Source organism: Aptenodytes forsteri, unplaced genomic scaffold (assembly GCF_000699145.1).
Source record: "Aptenodytes forsteri isolate BGI_AS27 unplaced genomic scaffold, ASM69914v1 Scaffold267, whole genome shotgun sequence".
NCBI classification, from domain to species: domain Eukaryota; kingdom Metazoa; phylum Chordata; class Aves; order Sphenisciformes; family Spheniscidae; genus Aptenodytes; species Aptenodytes forsteri.
In genome coordinates, this window is record NW_008794173.1 from 3673575 (window position 1) to 3687094 (window position 13520).

General features: G+C 42.9%; 1 long non-coding RNA gene across 2 annotated transcripts in view; it reads right to left on the bottom strand.

The window, feature by feature from the left end:
• Window positions 1-508: 508 nt before the first annotated feature.
• The window catches only part of LOC103902756, a 77308-nt gene continuing 64296 nt past the window's right edge, over window positions 509-13520 (bottom strand). For both annotated transcript variants that reach the window (XR_657803.1, XR_657802.1), the window contains 2 exons: window positions 12597-12713; window positions 509-1006 (listed from right to left, as the gene is read on the bottom strand). This is a non-coding gene — a long non-coding RNA (uncharacterized LOC103902756). The remainder of the gene's footprint in view (window positions 1007-12596; window positions 12714-13520) is intronic.

The following is a 13520-nucleotide window of genomic DNA, read 5'->3' on the forward strand; positions in this document are numbered from 1 at the left end:
AGTCACTGAGGTTCTCTATGTTAACATCATGCTCTAGGAAGGAGTCATAGATGGCATCAGGTTGCAAATTGGTTTGTGGCCTCTAGTTTGCCATACGGAATAGTTGCTTAGGGTTGTGATGACCATACAGAAACTTCCAGAATAGTCAAACTGTATTGTACATATTTCAGAAGGGCTCCTTGATCAGCTGCTTCTGGTTTTCCACCATCATTTTCATCTAACAGTGCGTTAGATGAAGTGCTCTGAGAAGACACCAAAGACCAGGATCTCAAAGACGCTGCTTCAGTTGACCTGACCATCTCTCTTCATCTGAAGAGCAATGTTATCTAGGATGACTGTGCTTGTGTATTTTTAGAAGGCTGCACCCTTTCTGGAAGCTGATTCGATGAAAATTTTGCCTTGATCTGTATTTGTCTGATGCAATTAATGTATTTAGCTGCCAAAAAGTTGGAATTTATACAACTTGACTTTTATTTCAAACCAGTGCTCATTACTTCTTACATTCTTTCATGTAAAGCTCAAGAATTAATGAACACGAGCCAATATCTTTCCTACTCAAATCCCTTCCTCACCACCCCCAGCTATCTTTCCTCTTCTCCCCCTGTCCCTCCCCCAGGTCACGTTCCAGTGTGTCCTGAAGCTAGAGCAGAGCCTGGCTATGACACGTTGGGGTGTACAGGGAAGGCAAGAGCTGTATGAATTCAGGCACTGCCACTTGAAGTTACAGTCACAGGGTGTGCAGGGAGGACATGGATCCTGACGTGCCAAGAAAATCTAAAGGCAGGAAATAAGAGATGGCGAATCTTTGCCTGCTAAAGCGAATATGCACCACTGACACAGAGCTCTGCTGAGGAGTGAGGAGTGTGATGGATGTATCATCTGTCAAGGGCCTCTCCCTCCTCACCGCCTTCCTTCTCGGATGCTTCGGTAGTCAAATAAGCCTTATGCCTTTTCATAAACAATTGGTCATCTAAGGTCTGGCTGGGCGTCGCACGATTTGCAGGATCTAGGAAACGAGGACAGTTTATTTAAAGCCGATGAGAACTTTGTTCCTTCCCCTATCTATCTCCTAAAAAAACATTTTGCAGAACTAGTAAGAGATCTTTTAAAATTTCTCTTTAAACCATTTTTCATCTCTCCTCCTTTTCAAAGCTGAACAACCAAGCGCTGGGATCTTGTGTCAGCACATGAGAACAGAAAGCGAAACAGACCAAAAGCAGCAAGTGAACCTGACCGGCCGAATCCCATTGGCTAACTTCAGAGCATCTACAATGTAAACAAACAGCATACATGGTGGCATTTATCTTCAAAATATTTATTAATTCAATTTTTTATTTATTAATAACAAGTATCCAAGTAAGTAACAAATTGTTAGTGTTAGATCTCCAGTTGACATTAAATTTGGCTTTAAACACATAAGTCTAATAACTACAACATGATTAAGAATATCAGATTCAAAAGTTCACAGGAAATGTGTGGTTTTAGACAACACATGTAAGTGATGAACCAGGTAGCCAAGGAAAGAATTAGAGTACAATTATCCCTCTCTGCAGGTACTGGGTGTTGATGTTTTGGCTTATTAATTATATTCCTTCTTTATATACCTTCTAATAGGACTTTCTGCAATATATTTCTACATATTTGATCTTGTACTGTATAATTAATTTTCAAAAAATATTTTACATTCACTAATTCAAAGAGGGGAACATTGCAAATCTACAAATAGATATTCAGGGAATGGCTTTTCTATCATAGCTTTGTAGCATCTTCTCCGTTTTTTCAGAACAACTGAAGCCAAAGGAGCTCAGTACCTTTGAAAGCCAGACAGCACAATGTTTTTGTGCATGCACAATCCAGATCTGTAGACCTACATGTATCTACGGACAGGAGCCAACACTTATTACAGGGGCTTCTGTTTTGGACACTTACCTGAGCTATCACTGTAATAGAGCTCTAGAGTTTCAGGTGATCAATGTGCCAACTTAAAATCAGTTCACTGCTTGCACAGGAGAAAACATTTTGGGCCTCACTGGTCTCTGTCCAACACAGTGGCTTGTGCCAATGCAAAGTGAATGCAAAATAAGCACAGCAGTTATTTTCCTGAGCTGGTGGCATTCAGCACAGCTCTTAATGCTCATTTGCACAGGAAAGTCCTGTGACAGACTGTAGGTCTAAATAGAATGTAGGAAGATGAAAGCTGGGCTAAAACACCAGAGCAAATAGCTTGCACGGGGCTGAAACTGGGGAGGGTCTCTTTGTGCTTCTATTGATTTTGATTCCTGTGGGGAAAAAAACCAGCTTGCGGACTGATTAGATTTACCTTTCTATGCCTTCCTCAAAACATTACCTACACTACCCTGGTCAGTTCTTACGACGGTTTGTTAGCCAGGCCCTTCAGTAAGATGGGAGTCCCCAGCCTTGTAGATATGAACCATTGTGCCTCTAGATGGGTTTTTTTTTTTGGTCCTGTCCTTGTATAATTTTTGCTCTTTCAATAGGGAGTTGCTGGGAAGAAACCAAGTAGCAGATTTGAAGACGGACATGAAATAACCAGGTGAATTGAATGTAATGGACTGATAAATTACATTCAGATTAAAGCTTAGTTCTTTAATCTCCAGTCACTATAGAAACTAACCCTGCCTGACTGCTGGGATACCATTTCAGAAGCACCAGCAGGCATCAGCTATGCTGCCAGAAATGGTGAATAAAGGACATGAGCTACCCTGGGAGTTTGTTACAGAGAGAAACACAAGCTCAGGAGGGCAGTTCTGGTTTGAATGGTGAAAAATCTTTGCTGATCTGACCTGGAAAAAATGTACCTTGTAATTCAGCATCAGCTCTCAGGGAGGCCTTATAGCAACAACCATAAGTTTGTTTGTGACTGCCATCCTCCTGAAATCTGATTCCCTTTACATTCACATGGCAATTTCATTCTTTCTTGCGTAGCGTCAGAAGACATGGCTACATTACAGATGTTTCCCAATATCCATGTGATATAGTTCAGTTTTGCAGTGCTCTCACAATGAGGGAATTATTACTTTGACATGTACCAACAGATGTCTGGGGTTAGGGTTCGGAATGATACTGGGAAAAGAGAGGAGAAAAAAGGATTTTTTTTAATGGGTTGCAAACAATTTCCAATGTTTTGCAAGGGGTTACTTTACAGGGTTTGGATGCCAGGCAGTTCAACATCGGCTGAGCATGGGCCTGTTTGGCCACCACGTGCAGTGAACCTTCTGGCTTCAGTGTTAGGCAGGAAGTTTTCAAGTTGTTTAACTCCCAGATTTGTAGAGTGACTGACCCCAGCATCTCAAAGCTTAGACCACATCCCCTGCAGTATGGGCGAGCTCAGTAGAGTATGCCCCATTTGGTCTGCTACCATCTGTCCTTGCAGCCTCAAGTGGCTCACAGACAAGTTGGACCAGGGCCCAGAGAAGATCCTGATGTCACATGCCCCATGGGTGATGGGAGTTGTAAGACAGCTGCCCTTCAGCTGCCTAAGCCTTGTGTGGGTGCACCCAAGCTCCCAGCATCTTCCTTCTGGCAGTGTGTGCTCATGGGCCAGGTGCCAGAGCTTCTCTTCCTATACAGTTCCTATAGTCGCTAGTCAGTATGACTATATGTAAACGTTAGCCACACTACTTCCTTGGGTGCTACACAGTATGAAAGCTCATGTGCTTTAACCAGTCCACTGAAGGGCTACCCTGCTCACACAGAGATGACTAATACAGAATTTTATGTAGGGAAAAATCAATTTTTTTCTAGTAAGGGTAAAAGAAATTTCTTACTACAAGGGTGGTGAGACACTGGAACAGGTTTCCCAGAGAAGTTGTGGATGCCCCATCATTGGAAGTTTTCGAGGTCAGGTTGGATGGGGCTTTGAGCAACCTGATCTAGTGAAAGATGTCCCTGCCCATGGCGGGGGGGTTGGACTTAGATGATCTTTAAGGGTTCCTTCCAACCCAAACCATTCTATGATTCAATGAAATTTGATTGTTGAAACACAGAATTTGCTGTAACCCTCTGTTGAAGCATGATGGCGGGGGGGTGGACTTAGATGATCTTTAAGGGGTCCTTCCAACCCAAACCATTCTATGATTCAATGAAATTTGATTGTTGAAACACAGAATTTGCTGTAACCCTCTGTTGAAGCATGAGCATGAGCATTTTGCCATCCTTATGGGCTGAGATCTAAAGCTCTGGAAGATGTGCTCTCTGTCACACTCTCATTTCATATGCCTATCATATGATAGTGCCACAGCAGTAATCTCCCTGTACACATTTTCTTCCTCATCTAGCTGATTTATACACTGAAGCATGCAATTTCAATCACACACTGGAACAGCATCACAGCCACTTATGTGAAGAGAATGGCCTTGCCAAAAACACAGGGGGAAAAAATAAATAAACACAAGCCTTGGCCAAAACTGTAAGATCTGAACTGCGCCAGAGGTTGCAAATGGAAAGAGACGCTAAAGGACACAGACTGTAAGTCTAGGCTGCTCTCTTGGTTAAGGCTTTCCAAGGAGAGCCTGAAGAAAAAGGTGCACCCATCAGCTGGAGGATGATAAAAATCCAGAGAGATGGCCCTGGGAGAAACACTGCAACTGATATGATGACAGATGGGGCTGGGCTATGAGGTTTCTTCCTACAGGCTTTGACCACACACTACTCTACTCTACTCTACCACTACTATTCTGTTGTAGTAAGTAATGCAATCATCCCAAAATTTTTACTTGGCTGACACCACAATATCTGAGTTCCTCTTTCTCCCTCTTTCCTCCCTTATTCCCTTGTTTGGTAGATGCCAGTGAAAAACACTGAAAAAAAAAGTAAGACACAGGTAGGTATCTTCAGAAAATAAATGAGCTCCTAATGACTTCAGCAGCTTCTCTTTCACAGCCAGACTACTCTGGGCTGTGGTCTTGTCAGGTTTGCTAAGCTGAGCAAGGAAAGCAGTGGTACTTGGACTGGAGATGTCTAGGAAAATAGATGCTGGATGACTGAGCATCTGACACTTCCCTGTGAGTCAAGTCAGACTCAGTGCCTTGTCCAAATGGCAGGAGGAAGCACTTACGGCTTGAATTCCTGTCTTTCACATGAGAAAGAAAACCAGGTAAGAACGAGGCCCTGAAAATTGGCAAGTATGTTCTTTTTCTCTGACTTACCTGCTATTATTTCAATTGGACTTTGCCTCCTGGATGCAGCAATCTTTACATTTTTCTTTTCTGTTATTAAACAGGTGACTGGTCACAGACCAGTGTCTGTGCTCTAGGGGCTCATATGGCGATGGGTATGTACAGTTGCATGGGCACAAACCTCTTTTATGCATGCAGTGAATGTAGCTTCATTGCATAATATTGCATGGATAAAGAATAATTCAAGTAACTCATCTATGCAAGCACAAAATTAGGCATGTACATTTGAAATATGCAATGAGGTAATGCATACTGAAAGACAGGAGAATAATATTAAAGCTGTTCAGGTTAAATAAGTTATTGCTCTCTGACAAATTCTAGCCACACCAGCAGTTGTCCAAGAGCAGGAAGAAACTGTATCCGTTCTTTGAAAATAAGAAATAAAGCAGAACATTGAGCCTTGCTTGCAAACACAATGGCAGCTGCTTTGGCATATCTTTTAACCTTTATTGGCATGCTCTGACAAAAATGTCAGCAGTCATAACAACATTGCTTTTGCTATCATGGCAGGAATAAAAAGTGCTGAGCTGCAAAGGTCACCATTAAAAAAAGGGGAAGGGGAAAAAAAGAGTTAGCCTGCAGGGCTTAACTGAAAACAGGCCATCAACTTGGAAGTATAGAAAGCAGGACAGGGCTCAGGAGTTCGCTAAGAGGATTTTCACAAATACACATGTGATGTCAGTGCTTTCATGGCAAAATGACACCTGTTAATTGGGTAAATCTGGAACGACTGGATAATATAGGAAATAAAGTTCTCCGAGACTATTCCACTGGAAGCTGTGACACAGCAAGACCCAAATACCAATTCAGGTAGAGACTGAGTCATCTCAGATCAGTGTTTAGGGCAGTACTGAATCCTAGGAAAGACCACCAGGAAGTTAGGACTCTAAGTCAGATGTGGACTTTGAAGCCACACAGTGAACTTGTCTAACATGTCCGATACGAAATGCTATGGGCAAACTGGATTCAAACTGCTTGGGATTGAATTTTGCAGCTAGTATTTATACCTCTAATTCATACCTATGCAACTCAAGTTTCGGGGAAGGGAGTTTTGTTTGCTTTCAAGGATGCAATATCAGGTACACTGCAACAAGGATCCTGTTAGTCCATGTGCTTATCTGGTATAATTCCAAATGCTATTAGGGATTCTGGATGGCTCTATTTTGGGATTTGCAATATAAAACAGCCTTTATGAACTTGGTTTACAGAATTTTGTAACACAAAGGCCTGTTATGCACCATGAGTTAAGTAACCAAAACTACTACATCGCTTTGAAACTGCAGGACCAAATCAATAGTGCCAATCAGTTTATGAGTGATGACTTCTCAATGCTATTGTGAGTAAGAGCGTCCACTGGAATATTAGGCTTCAAAGCTATCTAAGGCCTCTGATGGGGACCAGAGGTGCAATGAAAACTGTGCAAGGGCAGGACTATGGTGTGAGCACTAACTGGGTTATGTCATTGCTCTGGTATGCAGACAGTGTTTAATTAGTAGTAGGTATCAAGCCTTTATCAAGGCTAAAGTAAGATAATTCTGTCCAAAAAGCATATAATGGAAATTAAATATAACCAGCATGGACCATAGGGTCAGAAGGGAGATGGGATGCAAGGCCATCTTCATCAATGTATCAATAATATCTTATCAGGCCAAAATTACCTATGTAACAGTGTCAGAAACACCATATTTGGCTACAGATGTAACAAAATTGGGACCAACAAGGAAAAATAATTAGAGATGGGTTGTTTATCTGTGAGGAGTTTGGGGAAAGCCCATGCTCCAGCATGTGACACAGTGCATCCCCTGCCATGCGGCAGGCTGTACTGCTGGGGAACTGACAGCGTTAGTGAGGTGACGCTGGGAAACACCCCTGTGTTTGGGCCGGCTAATATGTTGTGTGGGACACATTTTCCCCCCCAGAGGTCCACTGAACCTCTATTGCCTTGCCCTCCCATGGAGGGCCTGTGCTGAGGACAGGCACAGCAGTGATAACGCTGCAATGCTACATGTGGGGAAAAGGCACAGAGCAGAAGAAACACTCCTTGCTTTGAAACTTCTTGTTAATAAAGCAGAAAACCCTGCAGAAAAGAATGGAGCATAGCTGGGCAACATCTTGTTTTTCATGCTCGAGAGATTGCAGGGCATGCTGCAAATGCTGTAAATGAAGTCTGATTTCCAAGTGGCTTTGCATGTGTAGAAGGCACTGTGGAGAGGGGAGCCAAAAAAGGCATCTCCCCTGAATTGGGTGGGACTTATGTAACATTTAAGGTCTCCAAACACTCTGGCTCATAAATCCTGCTAGCATGTGCTGTATGCGTACCCTATGGTGCATAATTATGGCTTCTTCGTTACTTAGATTTATTACCTCTAAATTACCAAGGCAGAGGCTGGATTTCTGAAGCAAAGACTGCCTAATGGGAAGACCCTCCCTTGGAGAGAAAAAAAAAATGAGGCTGGACACGGGATGAGCATCCCTCCCAGGAGACAGGATGAAATGAGTGCTGCATCTTTCTGCAGACTCCCTTCAGTATTTACCTTCACCAGCCAAAACCCAGATGAACCCTTCACAGTTTACCTTGCCTTTGCAGCTTTTGGAGACACTTACGCTGGCAGAGCACGAAGCCAAAGTATTTTACAGGTATCAGTTGAGCCTTTCACTCATTACAGAAGTAACATTACAACAGAAGTAACTTGAGAGAGATGAAAAACTGTCTACTGATGAATGTAACTAAGAACTTGCTCCACAAAGTTCTAGGACCTCCCAGAAAGCGCTCTGTATCCTGCCTGCTCTGTTATGTACTGGGCTGATGCAGAGGAGGTGGTTGTTATGACTGATTTTGTCTGGCTCAGTCTCTGCATGAGAAATCTGGGGACTCTTTCTATACTGGCCAGTAGTTCTGCTGAGACAGAAACTGCAATACTCAGACTGTTCACTTAGAAAGGGTTGCAGAAGTTTGAAGAAGCTGAAGGAATCAAAAATTAATTAGACTTCTTAAAGATGTTCTGTATGTGTGGTAAAATAATTAAAGATCAAAGGGGTATCTCTACTGGAAAATATTAGTTTAAAAGATTCACATCCTATTTCCCCTCTTGTGTTTAGCAATGGCTAACATCTAGGAGGCGTGTGATACCCACATGATAAACAAAGTCCCAGTTAGTGTCATTAAAAAAAGCCTGCAAGGCATCTGTTAAACAAAAGCCCAGTGAAATCATGTTGCTTTACAGCAGAAGGAAAGTCTCATGAGCTGCAGCATAACAGAGATAGAAATTAAAACAGGAAGTGACCTAATAAAATAATCACCACTGGAAGCAATTTAAGAGGGGTAAAATGTAAAGCTTGTTTTTCTCAAAAGCCAGTGGCTGGAATTAAAGAAATTTCCTTAATAACACAGAATCACAGAATGGTTGCAGTTGGAAGAGACCTCTGGAGGTCATCTGGTCCAACTCCCTGCTCAAGCAGGGTCACCTACAGCCAGCTGTTCAGGACCATGTCCAGATAATTTTTTAATATCTCCAAGGATGGAGATCATCCAGATCATTAATGCAGATGTTAAACAGGACTGGTCCCAGTATTGACCCCTAGGGTACACTACTAGTTACTGGCCTCCAACTAGACTTCGTGATGCTGATCACCACCTTCTGGGCCTGGCCATTCAGTCAGTTATCAATCCACATCACTGACAGCTTACCCAGCCCATACATCTACAGCATGTCTACAAGGATCTTATGGGAGACAGTGTCAAAGGCCTTACTGAAGTCCAGGTAGACAATATCCACTGCCCTTCCCTCGTCTACCAGGCCAGTCATTTCATTGTACAAGTTCATCAAGGCGGTCAAGCATGACTTCCCCTTGATGAAGCCATGATGACTACTCCTGATGATTTTCTTGTCCTTACTGTGCCTGAAAATGGTTTGCAGGATTAGCTGCTCCATCACATTGCCAGGGATCAAGGTGAGGCTGACCAGCTTGTAATTGCCTGGACCCACCTCCTTGCCCTTCTTGAAAATAGGAGTGACATTTGCTTTCCTCCAGCCTTCAGGCACTGCTCTCAGTCACCATGATTGATCAAAGATTATCGAGAGTGGCCTTGCAATGACATCTGCCAGCTTCCTCAGCACTCCTGGGTGCATCCTATCAGGGCCCGTGGACTTACGGTCCAGTTTGCTTAAGTATTCCCTGACCTGATCTTCTTCCACCAAGGGTACATCTTCCTTGTTCCAGCCTTTCCCCCTGGTCTCTCGGACCTGGGATTCCTAAAGGTCAGTCTTGCTAGTAAAGACTGAGGCAATTAGGCATTCAGTACTTGAGCCTTTTCCAGGTCCTGTGTAACCAGGACCCATGTTTCATTGAACAATGGGCCCACATTTTCCCTAGTCTTCCTTTTGTCTCCTGTGTACTTACAGAAGCCCCTCTTGTTGTCTTTGACATCCATGGCCATTTGGGCTTTAGCTTTCCTAACTTCGTCCCTGGATGCTCAGACAATGTTTCTGTATTCCTCCCAGGTTACCTGTTCTTGCTTCCAGCCTCTCTGTATGCTTCCTTTCTGTGTTTGAGTTTGGCTAGGAGCTCTTTGTTCATCCACACAGGCCTCCTGGCATTTTTGCTTGACTTCATATTCATTGGGATGGAACACTCTTGAGCTTGGAGGAGGTGATCCTTGAATATTAACCAGCTTTCTTGGGCCCCCCTTCCCTCCAGGGCCAACACAATGGAGTCATTTTTATTAAAACTTCCAAATCACAAAAGGCTAGAATGACTTTAGGGCCAAGAATCAGCAGGAAGTAAAGTGCTTCAATGGGAATCTTTTCAGGCTAAATCCCAGAAGTCCAAGAATGGTAACAGTGCTTTGCTTTGAAATTCTCCAAGAGTGGTTCCTGATCAGGGGCTCACTTAGTCCCAGGTACATGTATGAACAACTTACAAAACCCCAGACAGGAATTATTCTAATGCTGATATGCAGATAGAGCCATGCCATATTACTGTACCAGTGAGCCAGCTGCTTATGTTACAGCAATGAGTTCAAACCAAGCTCCAGGTATCATAACATTTCTCTGTTTCCGACTGAGCTGAGCATTGCATCTCACACCCATCAGCGCACACAAGTCATCCACAGACCATAGTGAGAGTGAGATGCACCCAGCTACAACACTAGCAAGAAAGCAAAGCAGAGTGCTGCAAAATGTAAAGCATTCCTTGTAGAGCAATGAGATTGTTTCACTGTGTTGTAAGCAGACTTCACATAAACTCTGCCAGCAAGTGGCTTGCTTCCATAGGTCTTGAAGTCAGCAGCTACCTTCAGTTGCAGAAAACATTTTCTCTAGGTACTTCTTCACTTTTGTTCCTCATGGCTCACAAAGTAGAGCACAGCCTCCCAAGGAGCAGGAAAAAACACACCTTTCATTGCCAAACAGACTCTTGGCCCTGACCTCTATGTCAAAGGAGCAGGAAAGGACAGTGATGCCAAGGTTGGCTCTGAATGGTTACTATAGCTTGAAATGTCCTTAAAAGTTACAATCCATCCAGTTTCAGCGTATCAGAAACACTTAATCCAACCTGGGGTATATCAGAGCAATAGCATATCCCCAGTTGGGTATTAAAGGGGTTATAATTTGATTTTCTGGCTCCTGTGACTAAATTGCTGCAGCTTTGCTCTTGTGGTCCAGAAATCCTAGGGAGCCTTTAATGAAATTACAGCTTGTTATAACTTGAAGGGTGCACTTTACTCTCTAGATAATGGTGTAATGCAATAATATGATGAAAAATAATGTACTTTCATTTGCAAAGTGCTCTATCTCTTGTAAGTGCTCCAATCCAGCTGAGGAAGTTAATAAAAGTAATTAATGCAAATAGTAATAAAAATGTAGCCTTTCCATGTGGCATTTCCAAGCAAGTCAGCCTCATATCATTGCTCTTGAGCTAGATAAATATGATCAACCCCCTCTGCAGATGGAGATGCTGTATTAAAACAGATGATGTTGAGCTGAAGGTAAGTTTGAGCCTTTCACAAACACTGATGCCTGTGGCTTATGGATGTGCAAAGTATCATCCACTTGCCATTCACTAAAAAAGCAGAGAGGATATCAAATAACCAGCTAAGTACTTAAGAAAACTTGTGGAATTTTTCAAGAAAGTTTTTCTGTGTCCTTTCCATTAGAGGATGACGACAGAGCAATGAGTTACTGGGCTACTTTCTCTGCTGGTGTGTTTCTCTGGCTTCAATAGAATTATAACAATAAACCAATGGACTGTTAGGCTCAAATCACTATTGGCCCCACAGAATAAGGACGACAGTTCATTTCTGCGTTATCACATTCTCTTCCAGATCAGTAGGAATGAGGGAGGGGAGGAGACAAAGGAAACCTTCTCTTAATGTGTGCATGCTTACCCTCTATTCTTAATGCTGGTGAAGCGCTGCTCAATTTTGTCAGGCCAGTAGCTTTACAAACAGTTTCCTGAATGGCTCACCTCATTCTCTAGATAATGGTGTAATGTAACAATATGGTGAAAAGTAATGCACTTTGATTTTCAAAGTGCTCTGCCTCCTGTGAGCAATCAAGACCTACATTAAAGCTCCTACACTGAAAGTAAAATCACTAATATCAATGATTAAAAATACAGATCCACTCTCTGTCTGATGCTCAGCAAGCAAACATTGTAGCTATTGCAAATGAAACCACCAGTATTAGTAAGTTCTGATGCTGGAATAGCAAAATCTTAAGCTCTACTCATCAATTTAAAAAAGTCCTTTTGTTACCCCAAAAGGCCCTGTTTGGGGCCATCTCCAGATTCAGTAGCTAAGCAAAGTAAAGGCAAGACTCCCATAGATATTGACACCAACCAAATAGGGACTGGGGATATGTGAGCGACCATTTCACAAGGCAAAGATGGCCTGCAAATGTCCCAAACCACTTTCCCACAAGCAGAGCTCAGGCAGTGTGTAACAGGGTTGGCACATTTCAAGGGATGGGGAAGGAAGGAGAACAGCAAAACACATTTGGTACAAGGTAATGGCTCTGGAGTACGTAGGTAGCATTGTTTGGGGAAACAGGTGATAAAAGCCCGAGTATTGGGCTAATAACAAGGAAGGGATGCTCTGAAGGGATTAATACCCATCATAAAAAGCAATGAAAATTAGTAACATTCCCTATCCTCTAAGACATGGAGGAAATGTACTGCTCTTGCATACTTTCAGGGAATGTTTTCCCTGTAACAGTCCTGGTACCAAAAGACCAATGGGGGTCTATGGGGTTGGACCATATCTCTTCCTGACTTCCTTTTTGGGATGAAGGCTCTGTTGGTAGCACTAAGAGAAAGACTGCTCCATGCTTCCAACACTACATAGGAGAGGGCAAGAGTGGTTTTTCCTGTTAATCTTCGTCTGGTTTAAAGACTCGTCACCTCGTTTTTCAGTCTTCTGGAGCAATGGCAGGTATGCAGACTGGCATGTTAGGGAGGCAATGCTGGCACCTTGGCAGGTTTGTCTTCCCAGACTTCTCCTTGGTGAATTCCTTGTACCTGCAAGCAAGTGGCAGAAGATAAAGGAGCCTGCTCAACTGGGAATCCCCAGCTTAGCTGCTATCTGCTCTGTTCAGTTTGAAAAAAAGCAACTGAGCATAATTAATGCTTGTGCTGTACTTTTTCCCTTGGTATCCAATCACAATCTCTGCACATAGTGTGGAAGCTGCTAAATGTAACAGGACTTTCTCAGCTAATCACTGAGACCATGAACAATGTACACAGGTTACCATCTTCTGTCCTGCAGCCACCTCCACTCTTTATTGCCATGGCTACCCACACGGCAAGGACAGCTGACCTGCAAATAATACAGCTACTGCATTGCCATCATTTTCAGCACAGTGCAATGTAACAAGTCTGATAAATCCAAATGTGCCAGCACCACATTTTCCAGTTCAGGTTGATCTGCCTCAAACTGAGATAGGGCTGGTACATTAATTCACACTAAGACCATGAAACAAAGATCTTACCTGCTACTTCTACACATTAATGAAATGATGGCATTGCTGTACGATTAGAAGTTAGGCTCGAGCAGCTAGGCTAAAATTTGTGCCTCATGCTGTTTTACAGAATACCATTGAAGAGTACAGGGATCTCGTTGAAGAGTACAGGGATCTCGTTAGGTCGTGCAGAGAAGAAATGAGAAAGGCAAAAGCCCAGCTAGAACACAATCTGGCCACTGTCGTTAAAGACAACAAAAAAAGCTTTTACAAATATATTAATGACAAGAAGAGAGCCAAGGAGAATCTCCATCCTTTATTGGATGCAGGGGGGAACATTGTCACCGAGGATGAGGAAAAGGCTGAG